At 47.8% G+C, this 19,386-nt stretch overlaps 1 protein-coding gene across 1 annotated transcript in view; it reads left to right on the plus strand.

Annotated features, from left to right (window-relative positions):
• Nucleotides 1-16,404: 16,404 nt before the first annotated feature.
• The window catches only part of bsk (mitogen-activated protein kinase dJNK), a 68,045-nt gene continuing 65,063 nt past the window's right edge, over nt 16,405-19,386 (plus strand). Inside the window, exon 1 of the mRNA XM_077647648.1 lies at nt 16,405-16,602. The gene's annotated coding sequence lies outside the window, so the exon portion shown is untranslated. The remainder of the gene's footprint in view (nt 16,603-19,386) is intronic.

Here is a 19,386-nt window from a genome sequence, read left to right on the forward strand (position 1 = left end):
TTGTCGCCGGTACAGCATGATGCGAAGACGGTTTTTTGAGAAACCTCTACAACAGCTTGCCCTTTGTTTGAACAGCCAAGTCTTACTGTCGTTTGGAGCCGCCATACTTGGGTACAGCCACAAGTCTGTTTTTACTGCCGTGCAAAATATTTTAATGGAATCATGACGGCTACCTTGTTAATTTTTTTATTTTTTTAATAATATTTTTATTATTACAATTATCATTATCATTTAACTACTCGGCTATAAACATCAGTCTCGATCTCTTGCGTGCGTTGTGCATTTCCCGTTTCATTTCGTTGCTTCTTTTTGTTTGCTTCTTACGTCCTTACCATTCATTTTAATTTCGTCCACGTATTATTTACCTCATAAACTTTCTGTGCCCCTCAATTCTTGGCCAATCCACTTATGTGGGCATGTGCCATAGTATGTGGACAACAACAACAATCCCCCACCGTGGGTATGTGCTTTTGAGGCAACAACAACAACATCACAGGCGTTGTATACGGTTATGCACATTAAGCCATTGTCCAGTCTTCGATCTACAAGTTAACAGGACCCCTGTCTGCGTATTCCAATCTGTCAGCCTATACACTGTTACTACTCATTTTCCCTTCAAGACGTTCCTGTCTCGAGCAGTTAACTGCCTGTGCCTTGGTAACTCCCCTGTAGTGGGTATGTGCCAGCTTTATATGAGGCCAACCAGCCAACCAAAATATCGCGTGTGCATTTTGCCCTGAGCCTGAATCTATCGATCATTTTTGTCTTCACTGCAGCCGCTTCACCTCTTTTAGAAGAAAGTTGCTGGAGGTGGTAGTGGTGGAAACATTTAGTGTCAAGCAATACAGAGGAGGGCAGACTCCTAACATGGCACGAGGCAACCCTTGGAGGACAGCCCTTAGAGAGCTATCCGCTTCAGGGCGTCGGTAATTTTCCGGCGCTGGTCAGCAGCAGCGGAGCTGGCCAGGAGTCTCCCAGTATAACTCCGCCGTGGTTTGGGTGGGGGGTGTGGGAAGGTAGGACATGTGAGGAGGACGTGAAGAAAGTCTCCCGGTTTCCCGCAAAGCTTACAAGAAGAGAGGAATTGATCGGGGTAGCGGGTATGAAGGCGAATAGGGTAGGGAGTAGTTCGGGTCTGGAGTCGGCGCCAGTGGGAGGCCTGGGTTAAGGTTAGGGAGAGAGCCTGCGGTGCGTAAACGCACCGGGTATCTCGGTAGTAGGTAAGAATATCTTTGAACGTAAGCAAGACGCTCCTGGGATGGTGGAGGAGGTCCAAAGCCGGCCCGGAAAATGAGACCTCGGGCGAGGGAGCGCACCTCCTCGTTACCCGGGAGGCCTGCGTGTGCGCAGTTCCTGATAAGGGTTACGGGATGGATGGGGTGCCAGAAGCGTAGAAGACCAGCCGCGGTGTGGGATATCAGGCCTTTGGCGAAATTGGATAGGGCGGATTTCGAGCAGGAGAGAATTTTGATGGCAGAGGTGAAGATGGCCGCTTCCTCTGCAACTTCCGATGAGTCTCTGGTGACGAATCCTGATGCGATTAGTCGGGCCTGATTATTAGCGACAACGAGAATCATGCGGAAGCCCGACGAGTGCGCTGTCACGTCCACGTAGACTACCTCGGAACTGTTGTCATAGAGCTTGTGCAGAGCTTCGGCGCGGGCTGCCCTGCGTTCTCCGTCGTGCTCAGGGTACCTGTTCTTAGGGATTGGAAGGATGAGTAGATGGGAGGGTTTCTGGAGGAGCCCTTGCAGTATTTTTACCTTATGTTTAGCAGCCCGCTCTTGCTATGATTTGGCGTTATCACACTTGGGTTCAGCCACGATCTGTTTGCATCGCTGTTCAAAATTTCTTGCTGGAATCTCATCGACTGACTTGCTAAACGTTACAATATTTTCTTTTCTGTGCATTATCATATTTTGACATAATAATTTATTGATATTTTCACTCTCTGTCTTGTTCATACAAATTCTCATCTCTTTTTAGTCCATGCCCTATTTGAGGTAGAATCCACCGCTGTTGCACTTCCGCGTGCTTTTAGTTTTGCCTGTTTATGTACAAGGGAATAACAACCTCTTCCTCCCGATTCTTGGACGATCCCCCAGTGTGGGTATGTGCCATCTTTTGTAAGGCTAACAAAAACTATATTTCGTGTGACCGCACAGCGAAGTTTCAGCTCCGGTCGTCAGGACTACCAACCCCCCGTGTACACGGAGGATGGCGCCAAGAGTTCTGGCTTACAACAGGACAAGCGGCAGAGGCGAAGTCGTCTTTATACTTAGTTGTCGTTGTTGGCATTACGATATATGACACATACCCACACTGCGGGATCGGCCAAGAATCGGGAGGCATACATTGCTATTCGCCTGTACATTCACAAGGCCTAAATAATAATAACAATATAACAAAATGAAAAGAATAAATAAATTTGGATTAAACTCACGTGCAAGTGCAACATCGGTGGGTTCTAAGTCAAGTAGGGCATGGACTGGAAAGGAAAAAATGATTTTGAAACTAAAAAATGAAATCTAAAATATTTAAAAATGAACTAACCCAAAGAAAAGAAAATATTGTAAGGTTTAGCAAGGTGGTTGATGAAATTCCAGCAAGAAATTTTGATCTGCGGGATAGACCTGTAGCTGAAACCAAATGTGGTGGAGATGTGAGACCGATACTGCGCCATTTCCTTTCCCCCTACAACCACTTTAAATTTAAATGACAGCATGAGTGGACAGCTCAAACTAAGGCCAAGATGTTGCAAGGGCTCCTCCAGCAACCTTTTTCTCAATGAGGTGTAGCGGCGGCAGTAGAGTAAAAAAAGATACAGATTTGGGTTCGCGGCAAATTGCGCAGAGGGGAGAGAGCGCCAAACCAGACCTGTGGTGATATAAATTTAGAGGACGGATACGGCAGCGCTGCCTCGTCAGAGAGACTTCAAGGTGCCGAGTTCTACAAAAATTCCAGGAAAATCTCACATGTTGATAACTCGTTGATGTTAAAAGAGACCCGTTTTCTGTTGGGAAATGACGGCAGACGTAGTCTGCTTTTACTTTGTCCGCCTCTAGCGACTCGCCGTGAGCGGGAAGTAAATAGTGGCGCTGGCATACTCGATTTATCATTCCTGTTGTTACGGCGGCAGGTAACGCAATTGGAGCTCGGCAGACGGATGAAGAAAGATGTTTCCTCGTGTGAAGGTTCTGGTGGAGGGTAGATTATACGCGCTCAGACCGAATTAAGGCTCAAATTTATGGGATAACAGAAGCTCCATCAGAGGTCCTTGTATTCTGCCGAGAATGCCTTCTTACGGGAGCTTTAATAGAACAACATGATGTTGTTGCGAAATAAAATTGAAAATCGATCTTTGAGGAAATGTAGTAGTAAGTGGTTTTTATTAAAATGATAATAAAAAGGAAGGAAAAGATAGAAGCTATCTTACTTCTCGGCAGACACCGCAACCACGTCGTGGTCTTCCACGACGTGGTTGAGGTGTCTGCCGAGGAGGAGGTTGGCGTGAAAGAGAAGGGAAGCAGAGGGCTCCGAAAGAACTTAAGGGCGTCTTATTAGTGTTGTTGTTGTGCCCTGAACAAATTTGGCAAGCCGAGCTGATCAAATAACATTCTGCTCGGTCTTAATTACGTATACAGCGGGCATCATAGACGCAAAGGTCCGCGAATATGGATGTTAAATTCATTCCGGCATTTGAAGACCTGAAGTCGAATTTCGCAACGATTTGCTTACAGATCCGTTTTTTGCAGAAAATCCCGCGTCATCAGCATCAGCGTTGTGAGCGAAAAATCTCCGAAGAAACATAGGTGGGCCACCTAGGTCACGTGACCTTGTGGTGTCATCACAACCTGCCCACCGGATAGTGAGCAAATTGACCAACGTGGCAGATGGCAGCTAAATTAATGATTGGTCGGGAAAGGTCGCTCGAGAAAAGCAGCCTGAGTCGCACAAGTCCCACCGCAGCACATTCCATCGCAGTGGCGCATCACTTAATTACTGCACCACTGTGCCACGAGTGGTTTCAGGACTCCCAGGGATCTATGAATCTAAAGACGAGAATGACCGATTTCTTATATATGGGCATTTCCCATTAACTCTATCACGTCATAATCTTAAGGCGGAGCGTAAATGTCCCCTCCAATTTTTCTTATCCTAACCATATGCTGTGTCACCTGGGATAGCTGCCACTGGTATACAAGGACGGAACGAACCGCAAGAAGAATCCGTACAGAATCTACTCGTGGTATCTTTGTTAAAGCAGTGGCACTAATTAACAAGCTGTTCGTTCCTATAGGGATAGCATAAGACCGCCGCCCAAGCGCACAGAATTCGAGATGACACTCAAAAGCAATGCCATTCACTGACCTATTTCTGAGTATTTTGACCTCATAGGAGAATGCTACCGTACATGTTTGCAAGGAGCGAAAGTTTCAAAGCTGTTTACCCATTGCAACAGTCCGTGTAGGCTGGTTGGTTGGTTGGTCGGTTTCGCGGGGAAAGGACATGGCGAAGTATATGTCTCATATATCGGCGGACACCTGAACCGCGCCGTAAGGGAAGGAATAAAGGAGGAAGTGAAGGAAGAAAGGAAGAAAGAGGTGCCGTAGTGGAGGGCTACGGAATAATTTCGACCACCTGGGGATCTTTAACGTGCACGTACATCGCACAGCACACGGGCGTCTTTTGCGTTTCGACTCCATCGAAACGCGGCCGCCGTGGTCGGGTTCGAACCCGGGAGCTCCGGATCAGTAGCCTAGGGCCCTAACCACTGAGCCACCGCGGCGGATGTCCGTGTAGACTAAATCTCTAGTTCCCGTGCGCTTGGCTGTCGTGATCGGCGAATACGCGAGAATGAGCGAGTCACTAAGCGTTCTTACGCGCGTTACGTTTTGAGTATCGAGCTATGTTTGCTGGTGACGACTACACGTTCCATTCCAGTGCTGCACAATTCAATTGCCTCAAGAGTATGGTGAGTGATCAGCGCCCTGATTCGCAAAAGGATTAACGCAATTATGACGCCGTGTATAACAGCACGATGATTGTTTTCATGTTACGGGAGCGCGCACCTCGTCTTGTAGTGCGTTTGCGGCCACCGTAGACCGAGCGCATTCTACCTACGTTTGACCCGCCTCAAGTCAGCGCCCCTTGTCTCCCGATTACGTGCAGCGACCCGAGCACGACGCTCCGCCTTAACCGTCCATCCATTCTCCTCGCGAAGCAACTGATGTGCCACTGAATTCGCAGTCTGTGGTTTTTTACCTGCGGCGGCCACTAATGCACGCCGAACAATCAGTGTCCGCAAGGCAGAGGAGGAAGATGAAATGACTCGCGCTTTCATGCGCGTCCTCCTCATCTCTGAGCACACAAACAAGTACTCTGAGAAACCGGGGCCAATTTGTGGGTCAGTGCTAAAGGGCGCAACTGGGGAGGTGAGGGCTGTTCTATTTTAAGCTTGTATGCCTTCGACTTTCTTCGCCCAAAAGGTGGGATTCAGTAGGATTTTTTACGTTAAAGTTCTCGCTTGGGGGCGAGCCCCCCACCCCCCTCCGCCCCGCAAATCGCGCCCGTGACGAGAAACCGTGTGATGTGGAAATAGCAGCTACGGGGCAGAAACGTGGAGCTAACAAAAAGGGTTCAGCTCAAGTTAAGGATAACACAGCGAGCCATGCAAAGAACAATTATAGGTGTAACGGTAAGAGACCAAGGGTGGACTGAGTGGGTGAGGGAACAAATGCGGGTTAATGACATTCTAGTCGAAACCAGGAGAAAGAAATGGGCTTGGCAGGGCATGTAATGCGAAGGAAAGATAGCCGCTGGTCCTTAAGGGTAACGGAGTAGATTCCAAGAGAAGGCAAGCGTAGCAGAGGGTGGCAAAAAGTTAAGTGAGCGAATGAGATTAAGAAGTTTGCGGACATACGGTGGGCGCAGCACGGTGTAAGAATATATTCTTTCGTACAGCGTATGGGAGAGACGTGGGAGAGGTCTTTGCCCTGCAGGTGGCGTAGTCAGGCTGATGACGGTGATGCTTTAAGAGATAACTTTATGCACAGCAGGCTGCGATGGTTCAGCATGGGTCCTATCTCCGCTTCTTCCTACGAGAAGTCAGAGGCTTCCGTCATATATCTGTGAGCCTATGGGCATCTGTGAGTCCTCGTCAGGCAAAGAGCACTTGCATGCCCTTTGCTCTTTTATCCAAGGCAACCCCGCGTGGTGGCTATCTGTGGCTTTGGCGCTCAGCTGCTCAACCCAGGGTCGTATGTCCAATTCTAGCCAACACCGCCTCATTTTAATGGCGGCGAAGTGAAAAGTACCCGTGTGCTACGCGGTTTCAACACGCGTTAATGAAACTCAGATATTGAGAAATAATCCTGAGCACTCTACTACGGTGTGCCTTGTGTCGTTTCGGGACGAAGAACCTCACATTGACATACATTACTCAAGACCAATTTGGCTCTACAATAATCTGGAAAAAATAAAAAATTCTGAGGGAACTTATGTCTGTTTACGTGGAGGAATGCGAAAGCATCCGTTTTGAGGATTTTTGGTTTTAGTTTTTGAGGAAAGGAAATGGCACAGCAACCATTTTGAGGAAAAGAAAGGGCGCAGTAGCTCTCAGATCCGATCTCGGTGGACACCTCAACCACGCCTTAAACTGTTTTCTGAGCGCCTCGCGCAGAGAGGTTGTGCCGTGCGTGCACAGTGGGTGCCCGGTCACTGCGGCATCGCCGGCAACGAAGAAGCTGACGACCTCGCGAACGCTGCACACCAACTACCTGCCAGCGATCTGCCCCTTGCGCTGGAGGACGTGCGTGCGGCCATCCACGACCATCTCCGAAAGCAGCTCCCCGACCCACGCATCGCGGGAGGTGAGCGCATCGACAGTGTCACCGGCTGTCGCGCCCTTACACGGTCACAACGTGCAATGATCCTCCGCGCGCGCATTGGCTGCGTGTGGCCCGGGGAACGACGGGTGCGTCACGGAACCGCGATGAGTGGTGCGTGTGACGGATGCGGTGCAGTGGAAGCACTAGAACATCTGCTCCTTCACTGTGCCGCGTTCGCCGATGCTCGTCGCGATATGCTCGCGGCATATAGGGCGCAGGGCATACTACCAGACTCCATCAAGACGCTATTGTGGCCGCAGGGCAGTGCGCGCACTCGTGAGCGAACTTTGGTGAGCCTCTGTGCATTCCTCGAACACACGGGCTTGACGCCATATGCTCCATGAGCTTACCTGCCGCCGATGTTAATGCCACTGGCCGGTATCCGCTCAGCTCCGTAGGTGGGCGCCCTGCCTTTCGGATGGGAGAAACGACCGCGGTTCGCCAATCCTCCGGTAGCTCCCCGCGTTCCCACATCAGGTTGATCTGCTGCAGGAGGATCTGTCGTTCCGGTCGGCAGACCGCTCTGCCAACTCTACAAAGCTGAGCCCGCTGGAGATTGCGAGGGCGGCCAGCGGTTGACGGTTTGCCTGTGGTTCGGTGATGCGCCGCAGGGTGTCAAACAGCCTCCGCGAGCTGACATCTTCCTCCATCCTTTGGCATAGTGAAGCCCACTGCCGGCGGTATAGCTTGTTGGCGTGGCGGCGCGCTGCTGCGTCCAGGCGGTTGTAGACAGTCCAGTCGGCGGCTCTGTCAGTCCGTCGCGCCCGTTGCTCTGCGCGATCTCTCTTCTCGCGCAGATTGAGCAGCTTCATATCAGGTGTGGGCTGCCCTGCCCTTACCTCTGCTCGTTGGGTGGCTGCGAGAGCGCTTCGGACTAGACTTGAAAAGAAATCTGCGCCAGTGGCCGCCGCCTCGTCGACCGCCCGCCTGAACGCACTCCAGTTGGTAATGGAGTAGGCACGTTTGGGGCGCGCCCCCAACGCAGTGGGTTCGATTAGGATGGAGAGATGGTGATCGGCGCCATGTCGCTCCGAATGCCTCTGGATGCGAAGGCAACGTCGATGCAGGAGCCGGTTGTTCCGCGTCGTCGAAAGGTGGGCTCGCCGGTGTTCAAGGGGGTGAGTCCCAGCTGCGTTGCAGCGTCGTGCAGGTCGTCTCCACGCGCGGAGTGGCGCGCACTGCCCCACGCAGTATGGCGGGCGTTAAAATCACCACTGATGATTTGGCGCGGGGCACAGCACGAAGACAGCACGAAAACACAGCGCGTTCCACGCGACAGCTGGACGCACATAAACACTGGCCACCGACGTGTCAACACCACCAACGCGCGCTGTCACCACCACGCGCTCTTTGGCGTCAGATGTCGACGCCGCAGAGCCGACGAGGGTGTGCTGGACGTCCTGCCGCACATATATCGCGCACCTTGATTTCCCGGGGCGATGAGATGAGTCACTACAGGGCACTGCGGCACAGGTGGGTTCCTCGCACGTGCAGGCTGGTGGTAGCCAGTGTAGCCAGGTAGCCGCAACTGGGGCTCCCCGTCATGTGAACGTACGTACGTCTCCTGCAGCGCTATAAAGGAAATGGCGCAGTATCTGTCTCATATATCGGTGGACACTTAACCGCGCCATAAGGGAAGGAATAAAGGTGGGAGTGAAAGAAGAAAGGAAGAAATAGGTGCCGTAGTGGAGGGCTCCGGAATAATTTTGACCACCTGGTGATCTTTAACGTGCACTGACATCGCACAGCACACGGGCGTCTTCGCGTTTTTCCTCTGTAAAAATGCAGCCGCTGCGGTCGCGTTCGAACCCGGGAACTTCGGATCAGTAGCCGAGTGCTCTAACCACTGAACAACCGCGGCGGGTGCCGTGACGACTCAAAAACAGGTTTTTGCATCGCGGTTGCAGGATTCGCTAGCGTGTTCGCTTGCATGTGAGACAGGCTTAAGGTGGTGCTTAAGTGTTCCCTCCAATTTTTTAATAAATTCAGCGCCATTTAGCCTTTTTAAACCTCCCTTGTTACGCCAGATCAACCGTTCGGCTCGGTACTCTGAGGAAAATATTTGTGCAACCTGGAAATCAAGATAGGGCCGGCCTCCGGACGAACATATCTGCTTATCCTAGATCTACGGTTAACAGCTACCTCTCGGACGCCTCCCCCACCCCCATGACGCCGCTGGGATGGGCGCTGCGATACCGGTTAGCGGACTGGGGCAACTTAATTGATCTTGCCTACATCTGGTCAGAATACCAAAAAGGTGTGCACGTACACTCCGATGGATCTGCATCAGCAAAGGCATCAACAGCAGCTTTGGTAATCCCCGCTCAGCAGACTATCCGGAGATTCATTTTAGGACACAAGAGTACTTCAACCACTGCAGAGCTTGCGGGCTTTCGGGAAGCGATTCGCCACATCTGCGGAGAACCGCCTCAGGAGTGGTTCATTTTCACTGTCTCTAAACCTGTGCTACAAATTTTGGGATGTTTCCTACGCCACACCGCCTACCAACTCTGGCTCTTGACATCATTAGATTCCTGTCATTTGCTCAGGAAAAAGGCCACCGTATAGTTTTCCAGTCGATCCCTGGAGACTGCGTACTCGATGTAATTAAGACCGCCGACGCTGAAGCAAGGAGCGCCTTCAGCAGTGGCCTGCGCACAGCTGTGCCATTCTCTAGACCGGACACCACTTCTCTCCTTTCGGGATCTATGAGGAGTGCGACGGCTAGTTACTGGGCCCTGCCAGACACTCGACACATCCGCCTTAAACGGCTAGATCCGGCGATGACCTTTTCTGTTCCTTGTGGAATACCACGCCCTATTGCATGCATAATCCAGAGATTACGTTTAAATGTCGCCTTCACGCGCAAGTACTTGCACTTAAATGGCCAAGCGAACTCCCTGGACTGTACCACATGTGGCGTACAAGAGACTATAGAACATGCTTTAGTTGCGTGCCCAGCATATGCACGACAAAAACTCCTGCTAGCATCTGCTTTGAAGTCTTTTGACACCAGGCCCCTCTCGGAGGATTTTATCCTCGGGGCTTGGCCAGAAAGTTCGAAAGCTGTACAGGCAACGCGAGCGCTAGCTCTCACGCTTTTTAAGCGTCACGGGCCTCGCCTCGCGTTCGTGATGTAAGAAAGTGTGCCTTGTTTTTTTTTCATCTGCCTCCTCCCATCATCATCATCCCCCATCGTGACCCTTTTTTGCCATAATAATCCATAACAGCGCGACAGACAGAGCTGCACCAACTCGCCAACGTGAGCACCAACTCGCCCAACAAATGGTACTGTCTCTTTTTTCTCCTCTTCCCGTTCCCCAGTGCGAAGTAGCAGGCAAGATATTTATTTTTCAGGCCAACCCCTCTTCCTTTCCCGTCAATAAATCCTCTCGCTCTCCCATCTTAAGAAACGTTATGCATGGTAGTAGAAGCATAATTACGGCGTCCGCACACAAAATAAAGAAACATTTTGCTTTAATCACTCGAATATAGCCCGGGACCAACAGGAATTGTAAGGCTGTCTTCGCTGTTTTGGTGCTAAATTTTCAGCTCTGCATGCACCACTTACCTCCTCCCAAGTGCACGTCTTTGCTCTGTAATGCTTCACACTCGATATTAACGAGCCTCATGTATATTTCCTGATAATCATATTATTTCTTCTGTTTCGTGGTGGGACTCCCCGCGGGTTTCTCGGAGCATAGAGGAGGGTGCGCGTTCGGACAAATCTTTGCCTTGGAGGGGGACTCCTATAAATGCTTAGTGCGTACATAGCCCCCGTGTAGCGTGGTTTCTCTCCTTTCGTTCTATGTGTTCGTGATAAGCACTTTTCACAATGTATGGCACTCTATTTATGAGACCTCTCTCTTTTGTCTGTGAACTCCTGCCTTTTTTAAAATTCTCTGTGCCCCTTAATTATACAAAACCTTTTAAAACTAATTGTCTAAGGCACAATAGCGTTAACACTCTTCCAGTTTCAGCGGAGCAAGTGGTCGGTCGATGTTGACATCTCCATGACGTCATAAATCTGAGCTCAGTTTATGTTCCTTCGTTTTGTTGTTGCTAGACGGTAAGAGGCAAGCGACAGTGCGAGAAGGAGGTTTTTGCTGTTTGAATAGACACCAGAGAACACCTCGCTGCCTTGTGGTCTCGCGTGACCTCTTGCCTGTCGGCGGCGAACCGATTGCAGAGTCACAGGCTGTTTGACAAATGCTTGAGAAAATTAAACCAAAACTGAAAGGCACAAAATTGGCGTCAGCAGATTACTTTCAGCAAATTGGTACGTGTATTCAAGGCACCGTACTTTCTTCTGGACAATAAATAAATAAATAAATAAATAAATAAAAATAAAAAGGAGCAACTCAACCAGAAGTATAAAAGGGAGAATTTTACACCTGCATTCCAAATTCACAGTAACAAGAACATTCGCGTTTCTGTAGCGCGCTTATAGCTCTTGCGTTATGTTGTGTTGTTGCAGGGTCTGCGCCGGACCAGCACACTTGGCGCGCCGGGCAGGTCAGAGTTTCCTACGGCTCGGGTCGGGTTCGGGCATGACGTATTAGGGTAACCGGGTCGGGCGCAGGGCGCCTAACGGTAGTGGGTACCAGACCCGGGTCGGACCCTGGCCAGTAATTACAGACCGTGCGGTGCTCTACTTCAGACAGCTCAAAGCACCGTGCGGGTATGCATGGGATGGAAAACCGAAACCATGCGATTACTACTCCTCCTTTTCCTGACCTTAAGAACTATGCGCACTTTCGAATGGGGGAAATTTGAGATATATAAATAGAGCATTATGCATGAGGTCTTTTGTGAAACAAGTGCAATCATTTCTGTCAGCATGAGCGTTATTGTTATCCTTTGAGTACAGTTTTTTTTAATTAAGGAAGGTGTTTTTCAACGCTTCTAAACTGTGTAATTCACTAGAAATGTTTGAATGAAACAAGCGGCGTTCATTGATTCGAAGAGCCTGAATGAAATAGAGAACTATTCGATTCCATCTGCGACGGTTTTTTAATATTCTCGCGACTTTGCAGCGCTCGACCAACACGTTGCTTCCAGGAGGGTATACAGATAGCATATTATCGGCACGGCACTTCGGTATTCATAAATAATAAAATAAATAAAAATTGCTACTTTATTATACCACTTATACTGGAAATTTGGCAAGCCTGACAACGAATTCGTTTGCACTAAAAAATGACTCTGTTAGGGTCCAGAGGAAGTGCATAATTATATATCCAGTCGCAGGTGTCCGGTACTCTTCAAAATCATGACTTAGAATACGCTGGCATCTTTTTCTCAGAAGCGCACCAGAAAGCCGGTCCGTTCTTTGTGTACCAACAAATCAAGAAAAACTAGTTCTGGTTGCACTATATGAAATGCGCTGTTTGCATGGAGACAAATTTCGAGTCTTCCAAACACAGTGATAAACGTCATGAATACATTTAATGATGGGAGCTATATGTGCAACCGAATCATTGTTTCGTGGTTTGATCGAATGGAATTGAGAACGCTTACTGCATCGACTATGTGTCACTGTGAACGTGGCTCATCATATTGCAATTTTCAGCATATGTTGTCACGCAGGATGCCGAAGGCCCGAAGTCTTGAAAATGGTAGGTAAAGTATACTAGTGCACGTGCCCAGCGACATCAGGTCCCAGGGATATCCGAATAATAGCCAAATATCCAAACACCGTTGAGTATTTGCGAGGGATGTGCGCCGCAAGTCCTTGTTTAAGATGTCCTGACACGTTATTCGGTGGATATCCCGTTTGGGTGATATTACGGAGACTAACTTGGTATGCATATTCTTTCTGTAGAGATGTCCTCACACGTTGTCGGTTAGACATCCCGTTTGTGTGTTATTCATTCACTTGAACCACGTCTCATTACGTATACATAATGCTCGCGACAAAAATGACAGAATGGATGCGTATGCTTTTTCTAATAGAAGATATCTGCAACGTGGTAAGGTCATTTTCATTTATTCTTTGTGTCACCATAGATTCATAATTGAATGAACTAATATTGCTTCAACGTGCAAAAGCCACTGGCTCCAAAAGCAGGGTCTTAGATTTGGAGTATATAAGCTCGTGGAAATTCTTCGTTCTGTGGATGTATGCTCAATATGTTGGTGCCACAGGATTTCTGGTTTCTGTTTCTGTACCCTGATCTGTGTTTAGCAAAGGCTTGTTGTCATACATGTTCGCCGTGGCAGCGTGTGATGCTATGCAGAGTTTACCCGTAAAAATGCCAGCATTGGGCCAAACAGCGACACCTTTGTAATCAGCTGCAGTCATTACTTTCTTCACGTCTTAATCGGAGAAAACGCAAATTAGGCTTTTCACGGGGGCCGAGCAAATTTTTCTCTTGTGTCCATAAATATCCCCAGGGAAATTTACCGTTATTTGACCAATAACAAATTTGTCCTTGTTTACTGAGCATATGAAAATCCTCAGGGAGTTTCAGCGGACCTCCCTTGGATACAGAAAGTGCGGCCTAAACGATATGTGAGGAATGTGCACGGGAGTTTCTCCGCACTTGCTGGGGATATCCGTATGTCCTTTCACGATTTAGCAGGGACATCCCTTGAATGTCAGTTTTATCAGTGAGAGGCTCTAGATCTCACAGATTTAAATCATTTATGCGATTAGATTTTTAAAATCTCCAAACGTCGTCAGCTCGCCTGCAGAAATCTTGAGCTTGCATATTTTACATCAGATGGGTACAGATAAATTCAAAAGCTTTTAGCAGCCGCGGTGGCTGAGTGGTTATGGCACTCGGCTGCCGGCCCGAAAGACGCGGGCTCAATCCCGGCCGCGGCGGTCGAATTTCGATGGAGGCGAAATTCGAGAGGCCCGTGTACTGTGCGATGTCAGTGCACGTTAAAGAACCCCAGGTGGTCGAAATTTCTGGAGCCCTTCACTACGGCGTCTCTCATAGCCTGAGTTGCTTTGGGACGTTAAACCCCGATAAACCAACCAACCAACCAACCAATCAAAAGCTTTTAAATCGGAGCGTAAATTATGTGGCCAATACGCAGACCTATAACACCATATGGTGTTGGCCTGCCATGCTAATAGTTCTATAGATAGAGAAGGATGGGAGGCAGCCCTGTCTGGCTCGGACCTAAAGGTTCAAAGAGCACGGAGGGCGGCCTTTGCCAACAGAATCCTACACAATCGGGGAACTTGTTGACGGGCATCGCCAAGCACAATATCTTCGACTCGCACAAATCACCACTGACCACATGCACTTCGAACACCACAATCAACTCCGTAGAGCTCGCGCTAAAGCATTCCACCGATATTACGGCTCCGAACATATGGGTAGACGCAGCCTGCACGGGCAGTGAAGTTCTGCCGTGGTGGTTCACACTCTCTCCCCCATCGGTACCCACACACACCCCAGACACCTCCCCAGAAGCTGCAAAGGAAGCCGCCATTGCCCTCGCTATTGTCAACACTAAAGCCCAGTATGTTTTATCAGGTTTAAAAACTTAAATCCGAAATTTCGCATGAGGCCGAGTCCACGTTCCTGCTTTTTGCATACTGGACCTGCCTGTTGCGCCCCCGCCCCGTCATCTGGAGCTGATTTGGGTGCCCGCGTACTCCGGCAATCCTGGAAACGAGAAGCCGCTAACCTCTTAGCCCGAGGTTCTTTAAACCGGGCTCTGGCGGCCTCCCATCCGGAATTCACGATGGAGCGCGCGCACACTTTCAGTGAGCTGACGCACGCCTCCAAGACCTCGCGTCAACTATACTAGGGTGTGTAGCTATACCCCCCACCGCACAATAAGTCCCTCAGCAATCGACAGGCAACCCTTAGCACAAATTGCAAACACACACTCTCCCATCTCCGCTCACTCTCACCCCCTTTTCCCTCACTTCATCCTGTACTCTCTGTCCTGAACCTCTCGCTTCTGCTCTCCATCTCCTTTCTCATATTGCGCTGCGGGAGGCCTAGAAAATCTCAAGACCTGGGACCTGAGTGGAATGGGAGACCGTGCTGCGCCCCGAGGACCCGGTCGTGCAGATCATCTCTACCGACCGGGCTGCCAGCGTTATGGACCGCATGAACATAAACACTTGAATGCAGTGGGGCCGTGTGGGAGCCCGGTAGCCTGCGTGATGCAAACTCCCCAGTTGTGTAACGTTTTTGATGATGATGATAGACTTAGGACTTGCGGCCACCTTCCCCCAACGTCTTTCTATTCCTTAATGCTCCTCCCCTTTCTTCCTCATTAAAAGTTTTTGTCATCATCGTTATCTGACAGAATCAAGGAAATAGCAGGAACAGCTCGATATTGCCTACGGAGACAAGAGCTGACTATTAGTGACCTGAAGCTTTCCACGCGTTATCGGTGTTATTATAAAGTCAGTAAGAGCACATATGGTGCAGAGCTGCATGCTGCAGAAAAACTGGATCATTTTTTGGGACGGACAAGCTAATAATATCGACACTAGTTGTTTGAGCTTTCAATAAGAAATGTGATATCGTTAGGCGAAGTGGGAGATAATTGTGCTAAACGTCTCGGGTGCTCAGCTGAGAATTCTGCGATTTGCAGAGTAGCTAGCTTACTGGGTGGCCAAGTTGAACACCTAGTACGCATGAATTGACTCGATCGGCCATATTTGGCGCGCTGCGAATGAGTCTTGAGAAGAGCAAACAAATCGCCTTCCAAAACAGGCATGAACCTAATAGAAAGAAAAATAGCGCTACTCTGAATAGCGGTTATAGTTGCGGCATAACAGACTAACGCGTAAGTAAATGAATAATATTTAATTAGAATGGACTAGCACCGCGACGAAGTTGAAGGAATGGGAGAACAGGAGAAGACGTTCCGTGGGTGCCCACCTAAATCCACCATCCCTTCCACGGTGTTCCCTTCTCTTTCCCTCCTGCTTAAATCACCCTTACGCGTGAGCGGGGCAGTGGCGCCTTCTGTTAGATTAGGGAGTAATTAGAACAGTGGTGAGTTTGTTCGCGTCAAGTGCGTATTTATACGCTTACTGCTTGTACTGGTTTCTCAATACAACCACACTCGTCTTGCAACAAATACTGCGACTGCTGCTGCTGCTAATGAAGTTAGCGGTTACGCAACCAAAACTACGACACGGCAACATTTGAAGTAGCGCCCTATGCATTAGTTAACAAACTTAAATCCATAAATCTTGATCCTGGTGTAATGCTACACAATTTATCATGATCAGATAATATTTGACACTATTGTTCATGTAACTTGTCATTATATACTATTCTCAAAGGACAGTGAAATAGTGAGCAAGCACTTCACTCCGCCTAGATTGTCCAAAAACATTTTCTGAAACAGAACAAGCATTCTATGTTTGTTTTCGGTTCGGCGACATTTTGAATGATCTATATGAACTGACTATTCAACTAAATAATTGAATAATATCGGAACATCACACCGTCGAAAACCGAATGCGAAACCGAAACTAGAAACGGTATTGGTTGTTATTTTTGTTGGGTGCCGCTCCTCCGCATAACCGTGTGACGTCAAGCAAAAGTGCTTATGGCGCCATTGTGTTGTGTGGTTTCATCGAAAAATTTGACAGAAACCTCTTTTGCGGGGCCAAGTGCAATAAGTATAAATTAGATTTTCCAGTAAGCATTCAAGCGGCGTCCTTCGTACCTGAATATACGGGCTGAAGTCATTAGCCCGGACTCACAAGGATCACAACGAGGTATGCAGTCCGTACGGAATCGGATGCCGGATCCAAAACACGGCACCGTCCCATTCAATGCGCCCGTGCAGTGTTTTAGGCCTAGTACGACGGTGTTTCGGGGCTCGGTTGTAGAGAAGTGCTGAAATATTTTCTTGTCGGTGGCTTTAATTATATGCTTCGAACTGACCTAGGCGTTCGCGCTCCTTGACTGAACTGTTTTAGGGTGCACAGGTTAGCGATGATGCTTTCATTTTTCCTGATGTGCCTGTGTCGGCGATCGGCTAGGTGCTGCAGCTGCGTGGTGTCACCGCGGGTCATGGTATCGTAGCCGGTGCGGTACATGGCCTGTTTATTAAGCCTAATATTCTGGTTTATTCCTTTTAATTGATCGTGTTTGATAAATTTGTTAGTGTGTAAGGAACGCTACCATCTCTGCCTTTACTCTTGACTTGGTGGTAAACGGTGAAAGCAGCAACCGCTCTCCTCTTCATGGTCATTGGTGTCCGTCGTAATATTTCTTTATTCATACCAGAAAAAAAAAAAAGTGCTTTTCGCACTGCTCATAGAAATATAACATTGCGCATTTTGTGTGAAATTCTTTGGACCGATCATCCGGTTGTCGCACTCGACGCGGCTTAACTAACCATCTGATGTCGAGTTCGTTTCTTCGAAGTCCACGCTTGCGTGCGCAGCGAATGTTTTATAATTGTGGGCTGGGGAGTTTTGTTCGATCATGTTTTGAAGCGTGGTATGCTTTCGCTGCGTGGCAGGAGACAATCCCTTATATTTATCTTCCAAGCCCTATAACGCTTGGAAAACGCTTCCATGGTATTGCGCTATAGGTACCTTATTTGAGTCGGTCGAAAGTTACGTTGGATCACGGATATATAGATATACATGTTTACAGTCATAAGGGCATAGCTGGTCTAAGCTGCGTGTCACCTTGTTCAGCAAGTAGTGCATGTTATAGATTCATTTTGTAGTATTTTGAAGTTTGGGAATGTGTTGTGCATACAAAAATGTAGTCTAATTTTGAGACGCATTACTGAGAACATATACCATGTTAGAGTGCAGTGACAGAGTAGAGCTTCTTACGAAGAAAACTTTCGAACTTATGGGTGGGTTCAGAAGGAAGAGAGCAATTATTAGCTGGGTTAAGGTTTCCAGTTCCAAATCACATCAGCATTGCCATTTTCCATCGATGCAGTGTTTTGCATAAATGAAGTGATATTGAGTTGTAAATGTTTGTGATGTCACAGAGAAGGCAGAAGAAATTTCATATTCTGCATTCTCTGTGCCACATGTTTTTGCTTCAGAGATTTTAGCCCTGTTTTATTTTACATTGCTTTTCCCTTTTTTCCTTCCTGTGTGTTGTGTTTAGTGGTAAAGCTTTAGTAAATTCTGTGATGCTGACCATTTTATTTCATTTTTGATGCACATCTGTCAAATCTCATTTCATTCATCTCCAACAGTTTCTGTTGAATTATATTAAGAATTTGCCCACTTTGGAGCACCATTAATTTTCGTAGCTGCGAGATTTTCACTGCTGTTGAAGGTCAGCAGTTGATTGTCTGAGTTCAAGATAAAATTTGATCATGAGGTGGCCTGTCTGTTATTTTTTTTTTGCTGGTATATGAAACAAAGGCACAAACTTCAGGCCTATATATTTTTGGTATGGGACTACCTGTCTCTATTGCCTTTCTAACAGCTGAAAATGGTTAATGTTGGTTTTAGCTGTAGTGTGGGCCATATCTAATTTATGGGTAAGGACTAGACACCAAACTGTAAAACTACAGGCCCTGTGGGTTTGAAAGTATTATAACATGACTGTGGGAAACTCTTTATGCAAGCGCAGTTTTGAAGTTTATGGTGACGTACTGAAGTTAACTTTGTGGTAGAGCTCTTGTATTCATATGAAATGTTAATATTGCCAGCTGTGGTGCTGCCAACAATAACTACTGTAGTATAGTAATGTTGTGTTTGGAGTAAATATTGTCATTATTTAGGGAGGGGTGTGTGGGGCTAAAGCGTAATTGATGAATTAGCGAAGGGGTTTTGATTTTGTACTAGGTGCAGGAAATGTAGTGGAATGTAATTTATTTTAAGTACTGCCAATGCTGTGAGGTATCGCACTGCTGGTCCCTGGCTGTGAATTCACCGATTTGTTCTGGTGGTTGTTTTGAGTGTGGTTAAATGGAAAGTATCCATTTGAAAATGCTTTTATTGCTCATTGAAATGAATGAGGTGTTTGGAGGTTATTTGATGCCTACAATACAAGAATATATGAATGGGTAATTATTACTGTGTAGTAGGTAATACGTGGCCACCATATGGTGTAATGCATTGCCAACATGAGTGTTATGCCATTTATTGGAGTTCACATCTTTGAAGAATGGTTCGTGGAAGGAAATTTTCCTGGGCATGGCTAATTGGGCAGCCTGATATCCTCTGCCCCCTTTTTTTTCTTCACAATGCACTGGCAGAAGTTAGTGCTGGCCTCAAGAAAATTTATAGAAATAGGAAATTCAGCTGTTTTTTTTTTTGCTGGCACTTGCTTTTAATATGTTAAAACTGCTTATCATTTTTTGTTGTAAACTTGTTTTAGCAAACAGCTGTGAGTTTTTCTGATCCACTTACTGCCACCTGCACTATAGAAGCATAGTGAGCTTCGTGTATGTAGCATCATAATGGTGTGTCCATGTTGTCTGGCCATGGATATGGGTGCTTACTTCCCTCATCAAATGTTCTTAGTGCTGTTCACCGACTTCAAAGACTTTTCCTGTTTAAAAAATCCTATGCTTT

This window comes from Amblyomma americanum, chromosome 1, assembly GCF_052857255.1.
Source record: "Amblyomma americanum isolate KBUSLIRL-KWMA chromosome 1, ASM5285725v1, whole genome shotgun sequence".
Lineage (NCBI taxonomy): Eukaryota > Metazoa > Arthropoda > Arachnida > Ixodida > Ixodidae > Amblyomma > Amblyomma americanum.